Raw genomic sequence first — 24735 nt, forward strand, 5'->3', positions numbered from 1 at the left:
TTACTCTGCGCTTAACGGCAAAAGCACAAATACATCCACTTCTTCATTGCGGAGCTCTCAGAAAAAAAACCACGCCAATCACGCTTGAAGTGCAACCTTGAACCACGCTTGCTAAGCAGGGGATAAAATGAAAGTTTCTGAGGGGCTTGATTACAGGTCAACATGCATATAAAATTATTTTAGAAGAGTCAGTTTATTATTACTATTTCACTGCACTATAATATTTTGTCTAACTGCAGCGTCTCTTCACAGATGTGTGAAGTAGTTCATAACGCGCTGGAAGCAGGGGCGGATCCAGGATCTCGGTCAGGGGGGCAAATGTTTTGGTACCTGCCTTCCAAAAAATTAATTCCAAATAAAAGCATTAATGCTCTATATACGCAAACGCGCACACACACACACACACACACACACACACACACACACACACACACATAAAGTTTAATTGTGTATCGCTATGTGTTAAGTGTGTTTAATGAAATAACTTACTGCATTACGTAAAAAATATTCTTCAAATACGACACGTGCACTTGAAAAACTCCGTGCTTGTCTGCTGATGTAAAATAATCTATAAAATTGCTAATGTTCGTTTCCATTCTTAAATCTTCGAAATTAGTTCACCAATTGCTTTCATATCACAGAATGTTTCCATCGAATTCGCGCATGTGTTTATATGCAGCAATGACGATACGACTGCGAAAAGTTATAGTAGGGTATTTGATTGTGTTCAGCAAATCATCTTATATTGTTAATTACGTCAGTATCTGTTTGAATCTGCTGACCGTAACATTTATATTCTTACTGTATGAGAGAATGGATTGTGAATGAATCCACAGACGTTATTTAAGTGTACATTATTACATTTGGCTAATGAATGTTTGTTCACATTCTGCATCAAAGTGAGAAGAAAGCCAAAATGGGGGAGAAGCGTTCATCCAGATCGAAAACGTGCAATTCCAGAATAAAAGGGACTGTCGTAAGGCTCTCACTATTTGCAACTGATGAGAACATTTTCAAGTATTCCTTCGGTGTTCATCGCTTAGTTATCAACACCATCTCTTTGCAAATTGCCACTAGAAACAAAATCTTGCATACGCACTGCAGGGAAAGTGCTAAAAAAGGGACACAGATCGCTCATGCCTCATCGAATATTATCATTTTATTCGTAAGTATAGTTGTTTCTTATGTAGTTTATTCGCTAAATGGAAGAGGTTTCAAGGTCTCTTTTTGAATTGTTACATCAAACTGCGTGCCATTGATTACATCTTCGACTTCAAGCAAAATCAGCCCCTAAAGCAGTAGGAAAAAAAAAGATCGGTCACGCACAAGGGGGGGGGGGGGCAATTGCCCCTATTGCCCCCCCCCCCCCGCCCCCTTGATCCGCCCCTGGGGAAGCGCATATTAAAACGAGTAGATATGCCGCAGCGGCCAATTCCAAATCCCTCCGGAAGCTTCGGTGCTTACAACGGATCTCTCTGCGGTACTAGAGAGGTAGACGTGTTGTTGCCATAATCTCCATATCGAAACCGGAACGTTCCTATTAAACTGGATAAAAATGGACGTGATATGGAAAGCAGAAACCGGGGCACTTCCCTTAACCTTACGAAAGTGAACTAATTTACGGAGCCGGCCGGGTGCTGCTACTGTCGCAGGTTCGAATCCTGCCTTGGGCATGGATGTGTGTGATGTCCTTAGGTTAGTTAGGTTTAAGTAGTTCTAAGTTCTAGGGGACTGATGACTCCAGAAGCTAAGTCCCATAGTGCTCAGAGCCATTTGAACCATTTTTGAATTAACGGAAATATTTTGTCGGCTTTGTGATTACTAATGTCTGTAGCTACATCACAATTATCTGTAGCTATACAAAATAACGGACCTTTGAAAGATCATGTTTGTCTGACGGTGTCGTGCGCTAACAATTACTTCACGATTACTGTTGATTTTGTTCTGACCTTTTTCACATTGTTTGTGCTTGAAAGCATTGAGAAGTCTGGAGTTTAGTCTAGAAGTACAGTTCACTGGTTTCAAAAACATGTGGTGTTTAACAGTTTGATAGCACGTTACTAATTTCGCCGCTGTTACGAAATTGCCTTGTTTAAATGAAATTCAAACAAAATAACTATCCATTTTCAAGTGCTTACGGAGTCCACGTTTTATTTATTCTTTACGCTTGCTATATAATCCTTAAATATCCACCTTGTCCGCATGTGCGATGGAAACACATTACAAATTACACATTCTGCTTCATACTCACTCACGCCTCGTTTTACGAAGACCTATTCTTCTGAATATTTTTCTCGGAATAACCACTTTCTCTTTCGCATTTTCAGTTCGTCTGAAACAGTAAAACACTTTAATAACAGATTAACGGCATAACGACTCAGAGAAAGAGAGAACTACATTGCGCGAAGCCTGTACTGTACTAAGGGAAAAACAGAAACTCTGCAGCGTTAACGCGCCATGATACTTCTGTATGAATTGAGTCAACGGTGATAGTAAAAACTTCCGTTATATAGGTTAACAGTTGGAGTCGAAATATAGGTTCACCCTAGAATTTGGAGAAAAAAGTTGATAGTATGAGAGAATTTCTCTGAAATCTAGGACAAATTACCGTCCTGGAAGTGTTTTTCGGGACACAAATTTCTTTAATCTGAAACCTCAACTGTCCTGGAAGACAGGGACATATGACAGCGCATATCTGACGAATATGGACACTATGTTTCTAACGTTAATGGCAACGACCCTGCATTGGTGTTTTCATACGAGGACGACCACTGCGAGGTCTGTCATTCGCATTTCCCGCGTCTCTGTATTTTCTCCACAACTTAGGCACGCCACTTTTAGTGATGTCTATCTGATCGCCATCCTCTTGTTGTGTATGACCTGCTGAAAGTAAAGCGACTATCCTGACTCCATCAAAGTGTTGTATGCCTCTATGTGGCATGATAGTGCAGTGTTGGAAAACTGAAAGAAGCTGTTGTTGATAAGGCCGGCCGGTGTGGCCGTGCGGTTCTAGGCGCTTCAGTCTGGAACCGCGTGACCGCTACGGTCGCAGGTTCGAATCCTGCCTCGGGCGTGGATGTGTGTGATGTCCTTAGGTCAGTTAGGTTTAAGTAGTTTTAAGTTCTAGGGGACTAATGACCACAGATGTTAAGTACCATAGTGCTCAGAGCCATTTAAACCATTTTGAACTGATGACCTCAGATGTTAAGTCCCATAGTGGTCAGAGCCATTTTTTGTTGTTGTTGTTGTTGTTGTTGTTGTTGTTGATACTGGACTGGACTAGTGTGATTGCGCCGTGGTCATGGGCGCGATTGGACGAGACTGACTGCGATTTTGTCTCAGACTAGCTTAGCGTCCGCTGCTGCACTCGTGTAAAGTGTATGGCCTGCAGAGATTCTTTTTTTTATTTAATCGAATTTTTATGTTGTTCACAAACTGTAACATCATCTAAGCTTTCCACTCTAATTAAGGCCGTATAAGAATGGTCTTTACCGAACTTAGTTCTAACCAAGAAGCGATTCTCGTGGCCGGACTCCAAAGTTGTTAATCATGCGTTCTGATTTCTTGCGGAGCTATTTTCATAGCAAATTTCATACCCTAAAAATATTTCTTTATATCTAATCGAGAAGTAAAATACCAATATTCATCAATTTAGGTTTAAAATTTTTTCAATGTAAAGAAATATTTTCTTAAAACGTTTCATCTCTTGTTCAACTCCCTTAGGAGTGGAATTTCCAGGCACACTGAAACAGGTAAACATAATTTTTTTTATTTCTAACCGAGAAGTCAAATGTCATAGATGTAGCCTTAAAAATCCTTTAGCAGTTTTTAGTAGTCATTTGTTTTAAAGAAAACTTTCAACCACTATTTTACTCCCTTAGTGGTTGAATTTCCAAAAATGTTGAGATACATATATTTTTTTAATTTTTGGCTGTGAAACCAAATACCTGTTCTCCTACTTCTAGCTTCAAAATTTTCTTAATAGCGACATATTTTCAAAAAGTCCTTCATCCTCTATTTGACCCCCCCTTAGGAGTGGAATTTCGGACAATCTCGTTTAAACGATCCCTACAGTATAAGATCCACACCCTCTACAAACTTTAAGTTTCTGTCCTTAGCGTTTCGGGTCGGCGGTGATGAGTCAGTGTGATCTTGTTTCACCCCCCCCCCCCCCTAGTTGTTCAATTTCCAAAACAGTGACACGCGTATATTTTATTTCTAACTGAGAAGCCATATTTATATATTTAGCTTTAAAAATGCTTTCATAATAGGATACGTCCATAAAAAATCTCATCCCGTATTTCACTGTGTTCAGTTTCCTGGTTCAGTTTCCAGAAATACTCGAACATATATTTTTTATTTCTGTTCGAGAAGTAAAAAACCAACGTTCACAGATTGTTGTGGTCTTCAGTCCTGAGACTGGTTTGATGCAGCTCTCCATGCTACTCTATCCTGTGCAAGCTTCTTCATCTCCCAGTACCTACTGCAACCTACATCCATCTGAATCTGCTTATTGATCTCTTGGTCTCCCTCTACGATTTTTACCCTCCACGCTGCCCTCCAATGCTAAATTTGTGATCCCTTGATGCCTCAAAACATGTCCTACCAACCGATCCCTTCTTCTAGTCAAGTTGTGCCACAAAATTCTCTTCTCCCCAATCCTATTCAATACCTCCTCATTAGTTACGTGATCTACCCACCTTATCTGCAGCATTCTTCTGTAGCACCACATTTCGAAATCTTCTATTCTCTTCTTGTCCAAAATGGTTATCGTCCATGTTTCACTTCCATACATGGCTACACTCCATACAAATACTTTCAGAAACGACTTCCTGACACTTAAATCTATACTCGATGTTAACAAATTTCTCTTCTTCACAAACGATTTCCTTGCCATTGCCAGTCTACATTTTATATCCTCTCTACTTCGACCATCATCAGTTATTTTACTCCCTAAATAGCAAAACTCCTTTACTACTTTAAGTGTCTCATTTCCTAATCTAATCCCCTCAGCATCACCCGATTTAATTTGACTACATTCCATTATCCTCGTTTTGCTTTTGTTGATGTTCATCTTATATCCTCCTTTCAAGACACTGTCCATTCCGTTCAACTGCTCTTCCAAGTCCTTTGCTGTCTCTGACAGAATTACAATGTCATCGGCGAACCTCAAAGTTTTTACTTCTCCATGAATTTTAATACCTACTCCGAATTTTTCCTTTGTTTCCTTTACTGCTTGGTCAATATACAGATTGAATAACATCGGGGAGAGGCTACAACCCTGTCTCACTCCTTTCCCAACCACTGCTTCCCTTTCATGCCCCTCGACTCTTATAACTGCCATCTGGTTTCTGTACAAATTGTAAATAGCCTTTCGCTCCCTGTATTTTACCCCTGCCACCTTCAGAATTTGAAAGACAGTATTCCAGTTAACATTGTCAAAAGCTTTCTCTATGTCTACAAATGCTAGAAACGTTGGTTTGCCTTTGCTTAATCTTTCTTCTAAGATAAGTCGTAGGGTCAGTATTGCCTCACGTGTTCCAACATTTCTGCGGAATCCAAACTGATCTTCCCCGAGGTCCGCTTCTACTAGTTTTTCCATTCGTCTGTAAAGAATTCGCGTTAGTATTTTGCAGCTGTGACTTATTAAACTGATAGTTCGGTAATTTTCACATCTCTCAACACCTGCTTTCTTTGGGATTGGAATTATTATATTCTTCTTGAAGTCTGTGGGTATTTCGCCTGTCTCATACATCTTGCTCACCAGGTGGTAGAGTTTTGTCATGACTCAGGTCTTTCAGTGCTCTGTCAAACTCTTCACGCAGTATCTTATCTCCCATTTCATCTTCATCTACATCCTCTTCCATTTCCATAATATTGTCCTCAAGTAAATCGCCCTTGTATAAACCCTCTATATACTCCTTCCACCTTTCTGCCTTCCCTTCTTTGCTTAGAACTGGGTTGCCATCTGAGCTCTTGATATTCATACAAGTGGTTCTCTTCTCTCCAAAGGTCTCTTTAATTTTCCTGTAGGCAGTATCTATCTTACCCCTAGTGAGACAAGCCTCTACATCCTTACATTTGTCCTCTAGCCATCCCTGCTTAGCCTTTTTGCACTTCCTGTCGATCTCATTTTTGAGACGTTTGTATTCCTTTTTGCCTGCTTCATTTACTGCATTTTTATATTTTCTCCTTTCATCAATTAAATTCAATATTTCTTCCGTTACCCAAGGATTTCTATTAGCCCTCGTCTTTTTACCTACTTGATACTCTGCTGCCTTCACTACTTCATCCCTCAGAGCTACCCATTCTTCTTCTACTGTATTTCTTTCCCCCATTCCTGTCAATTGTTCCCTTATGCTCTCCCTGAAACTCTCTACAACCTCTGGTTCTTTCAGGTTATCCAGGTCCCATCTCCTTAAATTCCCACCTTTTTGCAGTTTCTTCAGTTTCAATCTGCAGTTCATAACCAATAGATTGTGGTCAGAATCCACATCTGCCCCTGGAAATGTCTTACGATTTAAAACCTGGTTCCTAAATCTCTGTCTTGCCATTATATAATCTATCTGATACCTATTAGTATCTCCAGGATTCTTCCAGGTATACAACCTTCTTTTTTGATTCTTGAACCAAGTGTTAGCTATGATTAAGTTATGCTCTGTGCAAAATTCTACCAGGCGGCTTCCTCTTTCATTTCTTAGCCCCAATCCATATTCACGTACTACGTTTCCTTCTCTCCCTTTTCCTACTGCCGAATTCCAGTCACCCATGACTATTAAATTTTCGTCTCCCTTCACTATCTGAATAATTTCTTTTATTTCATCATACATTTCTTCAATTTCTTCGTCATCTGCAGAGCTAGTTGGCATATAAACTTGTACTACTGTAGTAGGTGTGGGCTTCGTATCTATCTTGGCCACAATAATGCGTTCACTAAGCTGTTTGTAGTAGCTTACCCGCGTTCCTATTTTCCTATTCATTATTAAACCTACTTCTGCATTACCCCTATTTGACTTTGTGTTTATAACCCTGTAGTCACCTGACCAGAAGTCTTGTTCCTCCTGCCACCGAACTTCACTAATTCCCACTATATCTAACTTTAACCTATCCATTTCCCTTTTTAAATTTTCTAACCTACCTGCCCGATCAAGGGATCTGACATTCCACGCTCCGATCCGTAGAACGCCAGTTTTCTTTCTCCTGATAACGACGTCCTCTTGAGTAGTCCCCGCCCGGAGATCCGAATGGGGGACTATTTTACCTCCGGAATATTTTACCCAAGAGGACGCCATTATCATTTAATCATACAGTAAAGCTGCATGTCCTCGGGAAAAATTACGGCTGTAGTTTCCCCTTGCTTTCAGCCGTTCGCAGTACCAGCACAGCAAGGCCGTTTTGGTTAATGTTACAAGGCCAGATCAGTCAATCATCCAGACTGTTGCCCCTGCAACTACTGAAAAGGCTGCTGCCCCCCTTCAGGAACCACATGTTTGTCTGGCCTCTCAACAGATACCCCTGCGTTGTGGTTGCACCTACGGTACGGCCATCTGTATCGCTGAGGCACGCAAGCCTCCCCACCAACGGCAAGGTCCATGGTTCATGGGAGGGACGTTCACAGATGTAACTAAAAATATTATAGTAGTTCTCTAATATTTCTATATGTACAAAACACGTTTTCACCCACTATTTCATCCCGATAGTGTTAAATCTCCATAAATTCTGAAATCCGTATTTCTTTATGTGTCGTAGGTCTAGCCTGAAAATTGTCTTAATAGTGTGGCTTTTCAAAAAGAGACCTTCATCCCCTGTTACACCCCATTAGGGTTGGAATTTCGAGAAATTCCTTCTTAAACGACACCTGCAGTATAAGACCCTCATCTTCAAACATATATTTTTTATTTCTAACCGAGAAGTCTTCAGCGACGTGGGCTGGGCGTTGGTCAGTCAGTCAGTCAGTCAGTCAGTCACGACATTGCCTTTGTACACTGAACCGACAAAGAAACTGGTGTACACATGCACATTCAAATACAGATATATGTAAAGAGGCAGAATACGGCGCTGCTGTCGGCAACGCCTGCATAAGACAACAAGTGTCTGCCGCAGTTGTTAGATGGGTTACTGCTACTACAAAGATGTAAATGAGCTTTAACATGATGTAGTCGGCGCACGAGCTATGGGACACGGAATCTCAGAGGTAAGGAAGAAGTGGGGATTTTCCCGTGCAACCATTTCATGAGTATACCGCAAATACCAGGAATCCGGTAAAACATCAAATCTTCGATATCGCTGCTGCCGGAAAAAGATCCTGCAAGAACGGGGACGACGACGACTCAAGAGAACGTTTCAACGTTACAGAAGAGCAACCCTTCCTCCAATTGCCGCAGATTTCAATGCTGTGCCGTCTACAAGTGTCAGCGTGCGACCCAGACAACGAAACATCATTGATATGAGCTCTGGAGCGAAGGCCCACTCCTCATGGCTGCACGACACAAAGCTTTACACCTCGTGTGCTCCCGTCAACAGCGACGTTGGACTGTTGATGAGTGGAAACGTTGTGTGGTCGGACGAGTATCGTTTCAATTTGTATCGAGTGGATGCACGTGTACGGCTATGGAGACAACCTCATGAATCCACAGATCGTGCATGTCAGCAGGGAAATGTTCAAGCTGGTGCAGGTTCTGTAATGGTGTGGGGCATGTGCAGTTGGAGTGATATGGGACGCCTGATACGTGTAGGTACGACTCTGACAGGTGACACGTACATAAGCATCCTGACTGATCACCTGACTCGATTCATGTCCATTGTGCATTCCGACGGACTTGGGCAATTTCCGCAGGACAATGCGACACCCCACACGTCCAGAATTGCTACGAAGTGGCTCCAGGAACACTCAGCTGAGTTTGAAAACGTCCGCTGCCCACCAAACCCTCCAGACATGAACATTATTGGGATGTCTTGCAAGTTCTGTTCAGAAGTGATCTGCACCCCCTCGTGCACTTAGGATTTATGGATAGCCCTGCAGGATTAATGGTGTCAGTTCCCTCCAGCACTACTGAAGTCATTAGTCGAGTGCATGTCATGTCGTGTTGCAGCACTTCTGCGTGCCCGCGGGGGCCTTAAACGATATTAGGCATGTGTACCAGTTTCTTAGGTTCTTCAGCGTATATATCTGTTTTCTAGCATTTTCTCCGTTTTATCTACACTAGTTTGTATTAATTTCGTATGGGCGCGGATAACCGTATGGCTAATCCCCCACCCCTCACATTCACACACACACACACACACACACACACACACACACACACATACACACATTCACATTCAATAGTCCATAGCCAACGTCATGCAATGTCATTCCGACAGGCCCGCACAGCTACCGCCATAGTGAAGGGACATAGTTTGCTCGACTGTGCAGAATCGTACGGAGACGTCACATGTCTTGAATTTCGTAATGGGCTTGTCTGAAGAGACAGTGTGATGACGTTCCGGACACCACAGCCTGTTGGCAGAGTGACGATTGTTGCAGCTTCCATTGACGAAACAACAGAGAGTAGCCTGATGCATCCAAAAGAAACTCTGTGAAGTCCTGATTCCCCTCGAAGCATCAAGATAACGCATCCGTGTGTGGACCATAGCGGAAAACGAACGTTACAACGGGCGAGCGTTTAACGAGATGGCCTGCGGTGCAATTGGGAACAAGACAGCATCATATTATAGCCAATAATTTGGGCAGCAACTGGCTTGTTAAGGCCGATGCCTGTGCTGTATCTTCAACAAGATAACGGGAGACTACATGTTGCCCCTCACCCACAGGAAACACTTTGCCTCGGGTTGCCGACAGACTACCATGCCACTGCCATTGATGAACATTAGCATGTAATTGGATCATTAAATGACTTATCTGCCATCCAAGCTCAGATGGACTTTATACTCAGCTGCGTTACTGTCAATGTTGCTACCAAAGTGGCCAGTACTACACCTTGTATAGCCACAAGTCATCTATGAATTTTATTATGTATTCTTCCCGGTATGCTGCATATGCACAATCAAGCAAAATTTCGTTAGCTGCATCCTTCCCGGTGTTGCATTTGCGGTGGCCAGCAGTTTATTTCGCCTGTCCACTTCCGTAGGTGAGCAGCCAGTGCTCTTGACTGTTGTGTGGTTCAAATGGTTCAAATGGCTCTGAGCACTATGGGACTAAACTTCTATGGTCATCAGTCCCCTAGAACTTAGAACTACTTAAACCTAACTAACCTAAGGACATCACACAACACCCAGTCATCACGAGGCAGAGAAAATCCCTGACCCCGCCGGGAATCGAACCCGGGAACCCGGGCGTGGGAAGCGAGAACGCTACCGCACGACCACGAGCTGCGGACGACTGTTTTGTGGAGTGCCCACATTCGATTCCTGATACTGCCAAGGATTTTTCCTGATGGGAGGACAGGAACGAGATGTAGAATCCACGCAGAAAAACGTCGCCGGTAGACGCCCAGTCGCTAAGGCACGCATGTGGAGAGTGCTAGTGGTGGGCGTTACGGGCTGGCTCTGTACGGGAAATGCAGTGCGCCGGAGGGGAAGTGCCGTTCTAGACTGAAGTCTACACTCACATTTTTTGTAAATATTAGGTACAGCATCTCCACGCCCGTATGGTGATCAATCATAACGATCTAAAGCAGCGATTTATTTTCGTCTGGCTTGTTAACAATTTGCAACTTCAAGAAAAGCGACATGAGTGGCGAATTTTGAGTAAAACCTACAAATTTCTCTTGTTGCCACGTTAAAATTTGCTCCTTTTGCCAAAACATGGCGGTGTTTAGACAGTGTCACCTCACTAATATGTTGTGCAGTCGCAACTGCGAGGGAATTCTGAAACAGTGGTATATTAAGTCTATTAAGCGAGGAACTGAGGAAAAGCAAGGTAAGTAGCTTATGGAAAATCGCATCCTCGGTACAAACGTTAATGTGCAATGTCTTCACTTGCGTAGTTCCAAAGCCCTTAGCGTTTCTCGTTTCACCAGCTATTAATGGCCCTTAAAAATTACGTTATTTCATCGAAAAAGTCTATAGTTAGCGGAATAACTCGGCAGATAATGAAGTTTTGCGTAATAACCATGTGGTGAAATACTCTATCATTTGATAAAATCTCATTTCGGTATCTCAAACTGTTTATGCAGTTTTAGTAAAGTTACGGATATTTCACTCTGGCTCTATCGCTGCTGCGGCGCCATCGTAAATGAGTTTACAATGAAATGAAAACCCTTAGCTGCTTACAGGCGTTGATATACGTCAACGGGCACAGATGAAAATCTGTGCCCCGACTGGGACTCGAACCCGGGATCTCCTGCTTACATGGCAGACGCTCTATCCATCTGAGCCACCGAGGACACAGAGGATAGTGCGACTGCAGGGATTCATCTCTGCCACGCCTCCCGCGAAACCCACATTCTCAACGTATTGTCCCGCACTACATTGGTAGTGCCCCCGCCCATTATACTCATTAATGGCAGCGCGTTGCCGGTTCCCGTGAGAGTTCGGGCACTGTTTGTGCATTCGCACAGGAGAAGAAGATGGTAAAGTGGCTGGTGAGCCTTAACTATTTATATATTCAGATGGTATCTGTTCTTTCAGACTGGCTACCCACATTAGACTCCACTATGTTGTGTTTTCATCCCGTCATTCTTCATGGCCAAACAGTTACCAACTGCAACACGTAAGAGAAAGGATGGGTACACCGTAAATGTACTTTTACTGGTGGTTCTCCCCACAGTGTTATGACAGTGTTAACCCATGTGCACGTAGAAGATACAACGATGGCATGTCGGAGGTCATTTAAGAGGAGTCGAACTAGTGACAGCAATGGAAAGACCATATAAATTAGACTAAACAGGTTTCTATGCTAGTACTGGCTGGCTCTTCAGATTCCATAATTGATACAATATCTCTAACAGTAACGTGTGTGTCTGTGTGTGTGTGCGAGGGGGGCAGTTTAAGTGCAGCCGTTGAAAGTCTTTAACTGTTGCATAAATAACTGAGTACTGTTTTACTAAAGGAAAATTTATCTTTGGCACAGGTCTACCACGCCGATGAGACTGGCTTGTTTCCTAAGCCCGTCTCCGACGATATACAAGCCAGCAGGAAAGGCAGTTTAACATTTGGATGTAAGGTGAGTAGCGAACGAAGCACTTGCCCTTTTGTGTGTTACTAATGATAGCTCATAGCCGCTGACGAATCTTCCGGTCTGTACGGCGGTGGTCAAAGAAACTTTTCGGTTCTCTGATGGGTTTCTGCGACCCAATAACAGTCGGAAAAAGCACAACGATAAAACACACAGATGGAAGAACACGGTTTCTCTCCCTTTTCTCAAAAAAGTAACTGATCAGGTCCGCAAGATTTTACAGAAACATGACATCAGACCGGTTTTTTGGCCAACTAAGAAAATATGTCAAGCTCATCGATCTATAAAGAACAAACATCCTCCTCTGTCAGGAAGTGGAGAGTATGAGAATGAGTATCTGGAAAGATGTTTATTGGTACTACCAAGAGAAGTCTGAATACAAGTCTGAAACAACTTAAGTCTTTGTATGTAAATTGAAGGTGGAAGGGAAGAAAGGAAAGGAATGGGAAGGGATTATTGATGTCAGCTGCATCAGGAGATTACGCAGTATCAATCGCGGTGTGTAAAAATGTGTGTCGGTCGGGAATTCGAACTCGGGATCTCCCGGTTACTAGGCAGTCACCGCGCGCCACCCGGAACACAGTGTTTATCGCAACTGCACATACTATCTCAGTACACCCCTAGGCCGATCCATACTCCCATCTAGTGCTTCCCGCTACTCAGAGATACCCGCAGAAGGTCGGACCTATTTGTGCATCCGCTCTGAAGGATTCGTTCCCCATCTGGGCGAATCAATTGTATGAATGCATGATGTCTGTCCTAAAGAACAGAAACCATCCATTCATTCTTTGCTGACTAGGGCAAACTGAAAACTCAGATCTAGCAGAACACGCAGTTTAGTTTCGGAAATGTGAAGTTTCCCGAAACCAAGATTTTATCTACTGTGACAAACTATTATCCACGACTATATAGGAAAGAAGTCTAAATATGTAAGAATAGTAATAATTTTAACAAAACACAAGAAGTCATGGTACTCAGTGGTGTATGGACTGTCATTCTGCAGAACACGTGTAAACTCGGCGACATGCACTTTATAACGGTATTTATGTCGCTCTGCGACCCATGTTCCCATGACAGCACAGTCAGAAGCCCCTCCGAAGATGCCCAGATGAAACACATGAACCTAAAAGTTTGTTCGACCACAGCCATGCAGCCCGGAAGATTCACCACCAAGTACGACATTCGGTCGTCAAAGCCGTCACTGCATGATGGATCGTATCGTTTAAAACCACTCGTAATCGGAAAATATGAAAATCCGAACTCAGTCAAAAATATTGAATATGTACTAGAATTTTAATTTGTTTAATCCTGTGGTTCATTACAGCGATCTCTTACATTCATTGCTCTTTTCTGATGTATACGGTACAGTATTTCACAAAATATTATACGTAACCTACTTGTTTTTTGTGCGGTATGGATCATCAGTCTTTTGACTGCTTTGATGCGGCCGTCCATGAATTGCTCTCCTATGCCAACTCTTCATCTCAAGAGTAGCACTTGCAACCTACATCCCCAGTTATTTGCTGGACGTGTTCCAATCCTTGTCTTTCCCTACAGTTTTTACGCTCGGAAACTCCATCCATAACCGTGGAAGTTATTCCGTTGTATCTTAACACATGTCTAATCGTACCATTCCTCTGTAGCATCACATCCCACAAGCTTCGATTTTCTTCTGTTCCGGTTTTCCCACAATCCATGTTTCACTACCACAGGACTCAGTGCTCCAAGTATAACTAACAAAGGAACCTCCCCATCGCACCCCCCTCAGATTTAGTTATAAGTTGGCACAGTGGATAGGCCTTGAAAAACTGAACACACATCAATCCAGAAAACAGGAAGAAGTTGTGTGGAACTATGAAACAAAATAATCAAAATATACAAACTGAGTAGTCCATGCCCAAGATAGGCAACATCAAGGGTAGTGTGAGCTCAGGAGCGCCGTGGTCCCGTAGTTAACGTGAGCAGCTGCGGAACGAGAGGTCCTTGGTTCAAGTCTATCCTCGAGTGAAAAGTTTACTTTCTTTATTTTCAGACAATTATCAAATTTCAGGCACTCACACATAATCAACTTCGCTCTCCAAAATTCCAGGACATGTTCAGATTTGCTTGGACATATGCAGGATTTGACGGTCTACACACGGAAAAATTTGAAAACGTTAAATACATGCTTTAACAGAGCACAGGGAAAACTGTGCGACTGTGAAACTGTTGCATTCATTTGTTGCAGTTTATGTGACAAACTCTTATGTTTTCATCACTTTTTTGGGAGTGATTATCACATCCACGAGAAAACCTAAATCGGGCAAGGTAGAAGAATCTTTTTACCCATTCGCCAAGTGAACAAGTTAGGTGTGTCGACAACATATTCCTGTCATGTGACGCACATGCCGTCAACAGTGTCGTATAGAATATATCAGACGTGTTTTCCTGTGGAGGAATCGGTTGACCTATGACCTTGCGATCAAATGTTTTCGGTTCCCATTGTAGAGGCACGTCCTTTCGTCTACTAATCGCACGGTTTTGCGGTGCGGTCGCAAAACACAGACCCTAAATTTATTACACTGAACAGAGACGTCAATGAACGAACGGACAGATCATAACTTTGCGAGAATAAAGAAAGTAAACTTTCACTCTAGGGAAGACTTGAACCAAGGACCTCTCGTTCCGCAGCTGCTCACGCTAACCACTGGACCACGGTGCTCCTGAGCTCGCACTCTCCTTGATGTTGCCTATCTTACACATGGACTACTCATTTTGTATATTTTGCTTATTTCTTTGATAGTTCCACACAACTTCTTCCTGTTTTCTCGATTGATCTGTGTCCAGTTTTTCAAGGCCTATCCACTGTCCCAACTTATAACTAAATCTGAGGGGGAGGGGGTGCGATGGGGAGGTTGCCTTGTAAGTAATCTCTCTTCAAATTTAGCCCAATGTTTGATAGTACTGCACTTGTTATGGCCAGCAACTTCCTCCTTGACTGTGATAGTTTACTTTTTACGTCTTTCTCCCGTCGTCCCTCATACGTTATTTTTCTTCCATTAAAGCAGAATTACGTCTCATCTGCTACTAGTTGATCCGGAATTTTAACGGTTAGTTTCTCACTGATTTCATTCCTGCCACTTCTCGTTACTTTAGTTTTTCTTCAGCTTAATTTCCATTCATATTCTGTAATCATTAGATTGTTTATTCTATTAAACAGATCCTGTAATTCTTCTTCACTGTCACTGAGGATACCAATGTAATCAGCGAATCTTATCACTGATGTCCTTTCGCCTTGAATTTCAATCCCGCTCTTGAACCTTTCTTGTACTTCTGTCATTACTCCTTCGATGTATAGCTGAACAGTTGTGCTCAAAAGACTACTTCCCTGTCTTACTTACTTTTTACCCCGAGCACTTCGTTCTTGGTGTCCCACTCTTATTGCTTCCTCTGGTTCTTATGGCATTTTGTATATTACCTGTCGTTTCCCAAAACGTAGGTCGACAAATCCTATGATATCAAGCGCGGAGTAGAATTGCCTCTCTGGTGGCTTTACCTTTCATAAAGCCAAACAGATCGTCATCTATCAGATCCTGACTTTCTTTTCCATTTTTCTACATGTTATGAGCCATAAATCTGACTCTGCGACATTCTCGTATTCATCTGTCCTTGGTCTCTCTTTAATTGTGTAGATACTGTTTTTCCCAAATTCTTAGGATATGTTTCCAGCCTCAGAGATTCTACAACCAAACCTCAAATGATTTTAGGAATTCCGAAGGAAAATTTCTGACCTTTCCGCCTTATTTGATCACTAGTCTTCCAAAGCTCTTTTAAATTCTGACTCTAATACTGCATGCCCTACCTCTATTCCTTATCGACTCCAATTTCTTCTTCCATCATGTCATCAGATCCCCACACTTGAAGAGACCTTTAGTGTACTCTTGCCACCTACCTGCTCTCTCCCGTAGGGGAGAGTGCTCGATTATCGGACAGTTCCAACTTATCGGCTAGTAAGGTTTCTAATCAAATAACGAGTGCGCTCTGTCGGAGGTGGCACAAACTGTTACGTATTGGTCCGCTGAGACGCCATTTTGAGTTTGGCCGCAGTACCAAGTGTGCTTTCTGGTGAAGTGGTTACCTGAGTGAATTCGGAGTTTGGACATATTTTTATATATAGTGGGGAAAGCCTATAGTTTCAACTTCTGAACAATAGTTCGAAATAAAGTGTTTGTTAACTACTGTCTTTGTCATATGCTGGCCCTTCCTTTCAAGCGTGGATTCCTTTTATCGGATAGCGGGAGGGTTCTAATTATCGGATATGCGATAGTTGGAGTAGCTTCTTTTTGCTTACGTTATATTTCTTTTGTAGCTGTTGTTGTAGAAACCAATAAAGAAAAGGAAACAATGGGACCCGCAAACAATGTTAGAAGCAGTAAATGCCGTTAAAGAGAAGTAATGTGAATATTTGAAAGCAGCAGAAATCTACCTAAATCAACCACAGAAGACTATGTAAAGAACACAACTGAAAATGTGGAGAGTTTGGTTAACAAAAATCAAGGCTAATCTTATGTGTTAGGAAATGACTTGGAAGAAGATTTGGTACGTTATTGTAAAGTCATGCAAAGTAGGTTTTTTGGGTTATGGTCATGTGACGTAAGGCAACTTGCTTTCCAATTACCAGTGAGAAATAACATAGAACATCCGTTTGCCCTTTCAAAAGAAGCAGCGGGAAAAAAATGGCTCAGATATTTTATAAAACGTCGTCCCCGTCTTAGTTTAAGAAGGCCAGAGTCCTTTTCTTCTGCTACCCTTAGGTTTTTCAAAGAAAAACGTTGAGTTCTTTTTCTACCTTTTGGTACCTGAGCTAGAGAAGATCGGTTCCAATCCTGCCATTTCGTACATGTCGCACAACTCCACCTTGATGGTGTGATGTTTTTTCGGCAGTGCGTGTTTGTCTCGTATCTCCTAAAGCAGTGGACCGATTTCAACCGAACTTGATACACAGATCACTCACTGGTTCGAAAGAATCGCTGTAGTAGTAAGAATCAGCTGAGGATGGGAGATTGCAGTGCATCCAGCAAATAATTGAGGATGTAAATTGCAAGTGCTATTCTGAGAAGAAAATATCAGTAGAGGAGATTAATTCGTCTCGGGCCGCATCAAACCAACCAGAAGAATGATAGGTCAAAGAAAAAAGTAGTATTCCGGATTGTACCCGACCACAGATTCAGGTCATGTACTATGACTTAAGTGGGCAACCTCGGACTGGTGTGTAGAGTCTCCGAGGTAAGGAGACAGCGTGTTCCACTGTTGTCTGCGCATGTGTGTCACACACAACATACCTAGGTCACGCTTCAAGACCGACATCTGTAGGTTCTGCCCATCCTTTTTGTGTATATTCAAAAAGGTTCGGCCAAACTTTCAGGGAACATTCCTCACACACAAAGAAAGAAAATATGTTCTGTTGACATGTGTCCGGAAACGCTTACTTTCCATGTTAGAGCTCATTTTATTACTTCTCTTCAAATCACATTAATCATGGAATGGAAACACACAGCAACAGAACGTACCAGCGTGACTTCAAACACTTCGTTACAGAAAATGTTCAAAATGTCCTCCGTTAGAGAGGATACATGCACCCACCCTCTGTCGCATGGAATCCCTGATGCGCTGATACAGCCCTGGAGAATGGCGTATTGTATCACAGCCGTCCACAATGCGAGCACGAAGAGTCTCTACATTTGGTACCGGGGTTGCGTAGACAAGAGCTTTCAAATGTCCCCATAAATGAAAGTCAAGAGGGTTGAGCTCAGGAGAGCGTGGAGGCCATGGAATTGGTCCGCCTCTACCAATCCATCGGTCACCGAATCTGTTGAGAAGCGTACGAACACTTCGACTGAAATGTGCAGGAGCTCCATCGTGCATGAACCACATGTTGTGTCGTACTTGTAAAGGCACATGTTCTAGCAGCACAGGTAGAGTACCCCGTATGAAATCATGATAACGTGCTCCATTGAGCGTAGGTGGAGGAACATGGGGCCCAGTCAAGACATCACCAACAATGCCTGCCCAAACGTTCACCCCCCCCCCCCCTGCGGGTTTCGGGGGTTAGAATAGGCCCGCGGTATTCCTGCCTGTCGTAAGAGGCGACTAAAAGGAGTCTCAAACGTTTCGGCCTTACGTGATGGTCCCCTGTCGGGTTTGACCTCCATAACTCAAAATTTTTCCGAAGAGCGAGCCGATTGGGGAAGGGCGCCTTACTTGGTGCATTGTGTCCGTCTTGAGAACTTTCGCCAGCTTATTCGTCGTTGCGTTGCAGTCCTGCCCGCTCTACATCTCTTGGGCATGGATACGCTCCTGCGTGCCCTTTCTGCCAAGCAATGTGCAGGGCCACTTTCTGCACTGACGGTGACCATGGACCACATGTCACCTAACATCCAGCACGGTAGCCAGTCCGTTGTGGTGGGGCCGCCATGTACCCTCTTGGTTGTAGCCCCCTGACAACACAGGGATCGCTCTACTGATGCCTGCGCCGTTAACTCCCCACGTATGCCAAGGAGTAGATGCCTATCCTCCTGGGGTATCGGGACTCCCGGCAATGGCCATCCTGCCAGGTGGCCTTTGCTGTGGCTGGATGGCGCCCGTGGGGAGGGCCCTTGGTCGGAGTAGGTGGCATCAGGGCGGATGACCCGCAATGAAGCGTGGTACATCGTCTCTCGCTGGTGGCCAGCCGACAGCAGTCTCTAAGCGTTCTCGGGCTCAATTTAACGCTCAGAAGTACGATCCGAAAACGTTCCCCTCCCTGGCCTCACCGTGGGATGAACGTAAATCACAGGATGGCAGTAGCAGTTATTCGCCCCGATTCTTAGTTTGTATGAGAGCTGATGGGGAGTCTTTTCTCTCCACAAAGCCTCAGTTCTTCGTCGAGCATTTAGAGGACAAGTTTGGGGAGGTGGAGGGCTTGTCAAAAATGCGCTCTGGATCGGTCCTGATACAAACGGCATCCTCTGCCCAGTCACGACGGTTACTTGCTTGTGACAAGTTGGGGGATGTTGCTGTTACGATCACACCGCATAAGAGTTTAAATATGATCCAGGGAGTTATTTACCATAAGGACCTTCTTTTGCAGTCTGATGACGAGTTGCGCGCCAACTTAGAGCGCAGAGGTGTACATTCCGTCCGGCGCGTTCATCGGGGTCCGAAGGAAAATCAGATAGCTACCGGTGCCTTCATCTTGGCCTTCGAGGGTGATACATTACCGGAAAAGGTCAAGGTGATGGTCTACCGATGTGACGTCAGGCCCTATATTCCTCCCCCGATGCGGTGCTTAAAGTGCTGGAAGTTCGGCCATATGTCTTCCCGCTGCACTTCCCGCCTCACATGTCGAGATTGCGGACGCCCGTCTCATCCCAATACTCCATGTGCCCCGCCTCCCATCTGTGTCAACTGCGGGGAGCACCATTCACCTTGCTCGCCAGACTGCAGAATCTTCCAGAAAGAACGCAAAATCATGGAATATAAGACCCTGGACCAACTGTCTTATACTGAGGCCAAAAGGAAATACGACCGATTACATCCCGTGAGAATGACATCATCCTACGCCGCTGTTACAACACCTGTGCTCGCCCCCTCAGTTTCGCGACTTCCGGCCGGATCGCTGAGTGGTACAACTCCTCCTGCCCCCTTGCCAGTGGGGGGCTCTACCCACCGGGTTGCTCCTGCGCCACCTACCTCAGGGGCAACACCATCCCCCCCATCAGGGACGTCCGTCCCTGCTTCTAAGCCGGAGAAGTGTCCAACTTCTTCGGCTTCTCACGCTCGCAAGGGGTCCCTTGGGTCGCTCCCTTCCCAGGTTTCCACCAGTGGGAAGGCTGACGACCGACAGTGGCGTAAGTGCCCGCAACCAGCTGTTCGAAGGGCTTCACGATCCTCCTCAGTCCCGGAGACTGAATCGGCGAAGCCCTCCCAGCCAGTTAAACCCAAGGAGCAGCGTGAGAAATCCAAGAAGAAGAGCTCTAAGCCCAAGGAATTCGCGGTGGCAGCCACCCCACCGCCACTTTCCACCTCTGCGTCTGACGCCGAGGTGGAGATTCTGGCGTCCGCTGAGGACCTCGATCTCGCCGGTCCCTCGGACGCAATGGATAGCATTTGCACGGGTGCTCCATCGGAGGCAGCAGGTGACCCAGCGGCGTAATCTGCCTTCCCAGTCCCGTGACGTCTTTCCCAGCCATGGACAACACCATCCTCCAGTGGAACTGCAGCTGTTTCTTCCACCATCTAGCTGAGCTCCGCCAACTTATCAGCCTTCACCCTTTCTTCTGCATTGCTCTCCAGGAAACTTGGTTTCCAGCAATGCGAACCCCCGCCCTCCGTGGCTATCGGGGTTATTGTAAGAACCGAGCAGCTTACGAAAGGGTGTCTGGGGGCGTCTGCATATATGTCCTTCACACTCTGCACAGCGAGTCTGTCCCTCTCCAGACGCCTTTAGAGGCTGTCGCTGTACGGGTGTGGACGCCACAGGCTGTTACCGTCTGCAGTCTTTACCTTCCACCGGATGGTGATGTCTCGCAGCATGTCCTGGCTGCACTGGTAGCCCAATTGCCGCCACCTTTCTTGCTATTGGGCGACTTCAACGCCCATAACCCTCTGTGGGGTGGGTCAGTGGCAACAAGTCGAGGCGCCATCGTTGAGCATTTGTTGTCGCAGCTCGATCTCTCGCTGTTAAATGTTGGTGCCTTCACACACTTCAGTGTGGCGCATGGCACCTACTCCGCCATTGACCTTTCAATCTGTAGCCCTAGCCTCTTACCGTCTGTCCAATGGAGTGTGCATGACGACCTGTGTGGTAGTGACCACTTTCCGATCTTTCTGTCACTACCACAGCGTCACTCTTCTGGGCGCCCTAGCAGATGGGCTATGAATAAGGCTGACTGGGACTTGTTCTCCTCCACTGCCGCTATTGAGCCTCTCTGTATTGATGACATTGATGCGGTGGTTCAATCGGGCATCGCTACTGCCGCCGAATCTGCCATTCCCCGTTCTTCTGGGTCCCCTCGGCGGAGGGCTGTGCCTTGGTGGTCGCCTGAGATCGCTGAAGCGATTCAAGATCGCCGTCGGGCGCTCCAGCATCACAAGCGACATCCCTCCATAGACCACCTTATTGCCTTCAAGCGGCTGCGTGCGCGGGCCAGCCTCCTTATCCGCCAAGGCAAGGAGGAGTGCTGGGAGCGGTATGTGTCCACCATTGGCCTCCATGTCACTCCATCGCAGGTCTGGGCCAAGATTCGACGCGTCTACGGCTATCGGACCCCTGTCAGCGTCCCTGCGCTCTCACTGAATGGCGCAGTTTGTACTGACTCCGACGTCATTGCAAAGCGCTTGGCAGAGCATTTTGCTATGAGTTCCGCTTCTGCGAATTACCCCCAGGCCTTCCGCTCCATTAAAGAGCGGATGGAACGTCGGAGCCTTTCTTTTCGCACAAACACTTCTGAATCCTACAATGCTCCATTCAGTGAGTGGGAATTTCACAGTGCCCTTGCTGCTTGCCCTGATACCGCACCCGGGCCCGATCGCATCCACTGTCAGATGCTGAAACACCTTTCAGTGGACTGCAAGCGACGCCTCCTCGACCTTTACAACCGTCCCTGGGTCGCGGGTGAGTTTCCGTCGCAATGGCGGGAGGGCATTGCCATCCCCGTTTTGAAACCCGGCAAGAGCCCTTTGGAGGTGGACAGCTACCGTCCCATTAGCCTCACCAACGTTCTTTGCAAGCTTCTCGAACGGATGGTGAGCCGGCGCTTGAATTGGGTACTGGAGTCTCGGGGCCTTCTGGCTCCGTCTCAGGGTGGGTTCCGTAAAGGACGCTCCGCCGCCGACAATCTGGTGAGCCTAGAGTCGGCCATCCGTACTGCCTTTGCCCGCCGTCAGCACCTGGTCGCTGTCTTTTTCGACATGCGGAAGGCGTACGATACGACATGGCGTCATCACATCCTTTCTACGCTTCATGGATGGGGTCTTCGAGGCCCTCTGCCGATTTTTATCCGCAATTTCCTGTCGTATCGTACCTTCCGCGTGCAAGTCGCAGCCTCCCATAGTTCCTCCCACGTCCAGGAGAACGGCGTACCGCAGGGTTCTGTTTTAAGTGTCTGCCTGTTTTTAATAGCCCTTAACGGGCTCGCTGCGGCCGTGGGGAATTCTGTCTCAGCTTCCCTGTATGCTGACGACTTCTGCCTTTACTACAGCTCTACTTGCATTGCAGCTGTTGAACGTCAGCTACAGGGCGCTATCCGCAAGGCACAGTCTTGGGCTGTAGCTCATGGGTTCCAGTTTTCGGCAGCCAAGACCTGCTTTATGCATTTCTGCCGGTGACGTACTGTCCACCCGGAGCCGCAGCTTTCTCTTAACGGCGAACGTCTTTCAGTGGTGGAATCACACAGGTTTTTGGGGGTGGTTTTCGATGCCCGGTTGACTTGGCTGCCTCATATCCGGCAGCTCAAACAGGCGTGTTGGCGGCATCTCAATGCTCTGCGATGTTTGAGCCACACCCGCTGGGGCGCCGACCGATCTACCCTGTTCCGGCTCTACCAGGCGTTAATCCAGTCTCGTCTGGATTATGGTAGCCTGGCTTGTGGCTCAGCTTCCCCATCTGCGTTGCGGGTGCTGGACCCAATCCTCCATAGCGGGATACGCCTTGCCACTGGTGCTTTCAGCACCAGCCCTGTGAACAGCATACTAGTGGAGGCAGGTGTCCCTCCACTGCGGTTACGACGCCAACAATTACTGGCTGCTTATGCTGCCCATGTTTTTAGCTCGCCCGGGCATCCAAATTACCATGTCCTGTTCCCGCAGTCAGTCGTCCATCTGCCAGACCGTCGGCCCCGATCGGGTTGCCCGATCGCCGTACGTGTCAAGGAGCTTCTCTCCGGGCTTGGGTTTTTCCCTGTTCCACCTCCTTTCCGGGCACCTCTGCGTACACCCCCATGGTGTGTTCCTCGCCGTCGCCTTCGGTTCGACTTGGCACAGGGCTCGAAGGACTCAGTCCCTCCAGAGGCCTTCCGCCGCCGCTTTTATTCCATCCTGGCCACGTATCAGGGCTCTGGAATTGTTTACACTGACGGTTCGATGGTTGCTGGTCGTGTCGGGTATGCGCTAACTCTAAGAAAACTGTAAAAAGATGAAAAACGAAAATTGTAAGATGTACGACCTGTTTTAAACATCAGGAACAGGTCTATAATTTGGCAATAAATAAAAAAAATAAATATGCGCTAACTCTAGGGGACTATTCCGAACAACGTTCCTTGCCGGATGGCTGCAGCGTTTACACTGCTGAGCTGGTCGCCATCTTTCGTGCCCTAGAGTCTATCCGCTCCTGCTCAGATGAGTCCTTCGTTATCTGTAGCGATTCCCTGAGCGGTTTACGAGCTCTCGACCAATGTTTTCCTCGTTCTCGTCTGGTGGTGGCTATCCATGAGTCCCTGCATACTCTTGCGCGTTGCGGCCGCTCTGTGGTCTTCGTGTGGACCCCAGGCCATGTTGGGATACCTGGCAATGAGAATGTTGACCGCCTGGCGAAAGAGGCCACTAGTAAATTATCTCTGGGGATTGGCCTCCCAGGGACTGATTTGCGGGCAGTCTTACGCCGTGAAGTTCTATCGGTTTGGGACGCTGAATGGCGCAATCTGCCCACGCCCAACAAACTCCGTCCAATCAAGGTGACGACGACTGTGTGGCGGTCGTCCTTGCGGGCCTCCCGGAAGGAGTCTGTTGTCCTCTGCCGGCTGCGCATTGGGCACACTCGGCTTACGCACGGCCACTTATTACGCCGTGAGCACGCGCCTCTATGTCGCTGCGGCTCCGTTTTATCAGTGGTTCATATTTTATTGGAGTGTCCGTTTTCAGCTGCGCTCAGGCAGTCGTTTGCACTGCCTGACACGCTCCCTGCCCTTTTAACAGATGACTCTGCTACGGCTGACTTAGTTTTACGTTTTATTCGGGCAGGGGGTTTTTATCATTTAATCTGTTTGTTTTATCTTATTGTTTTGTGTTGATTCTGGTCTTTGGCCTCCGGTTTTAAACTGATTTTTTAATGTGTTTTAAGTGGTTGGCTTTTCCTTTTTTATTTCTATGGTCGGCCAACCACCGTCACACACTGTGTGATTTTAGTTCGTTTTGTCTGGTCTTTGTCCGAGTTTCTCTTGTTCTGTGTCGTCTGTGCTCTGTTCTGTTACTCGTTTTTATTCTCTGTGGGTGTTTTTAGTACTTGGAAAAAGGGACCGATGACCGTAGCAGTCTGGTCCCTTTAATCCCACAAACCAACCAACCAACAAAACGTTCACAGAAAATCTGTGTTGATGACGTGATTGCACAATTGCGTGCGGATTCTCGTCAGCCCACACATGTTGATTGTGAAACTTTACAATTTGATCACTTTGGAATGAAGCCTCATCCGTAAAGAGAACATTTGCACTGAAATGAGGATTGACACATTGTTGGATGAACCATTCGCAGAAGTGTAGCCGTGGAGGCCAATCAGCTGCTGATAGTGCCTGCACACGCTGTACATGGTACGGAAACAGCTG

The 24735-nt window shown here is 45.9% G+C and overlaps 1 long non-coding RNA gene across 1 annotated transcript in view; it reads left to right on the forward strand.

The window, feature by feature from the left end:
* The window catches only part of LOC126215238 (uncharacterized), a 155317-nt gene that overhangs the window by 74016 nt on the left and 56566 nt on the right, over nt 1–24735 (forward strand). Inside the window, exon 2 of the long non-coding RNA XR_007542110.1 lies at nt 12074–12166. This is a non-coding gene — a long non-coding RNA (uncharacterized LOC126215238). The remainder of the gene's footprint in view (nt 1–12073; nt 12167–24735) is intronic.

The sequence above is a fragment of the Schistocerca nitens genome, chromosome 12 (assembly GCF_023898315.1).
Source record: "Schistocerca nitens isolate TAMUIC-IGC-003100 chromosome 12, iqSchNite1.1, whole genome shotgun sequence".
Classification (NCBI taxonomy): domain Eukaryota; kingdom Metazoa; phylum Arthropoda; class Insecta; order Orthoptera; family Acrididae; genus Schistocerca; species Schistocerca nitens.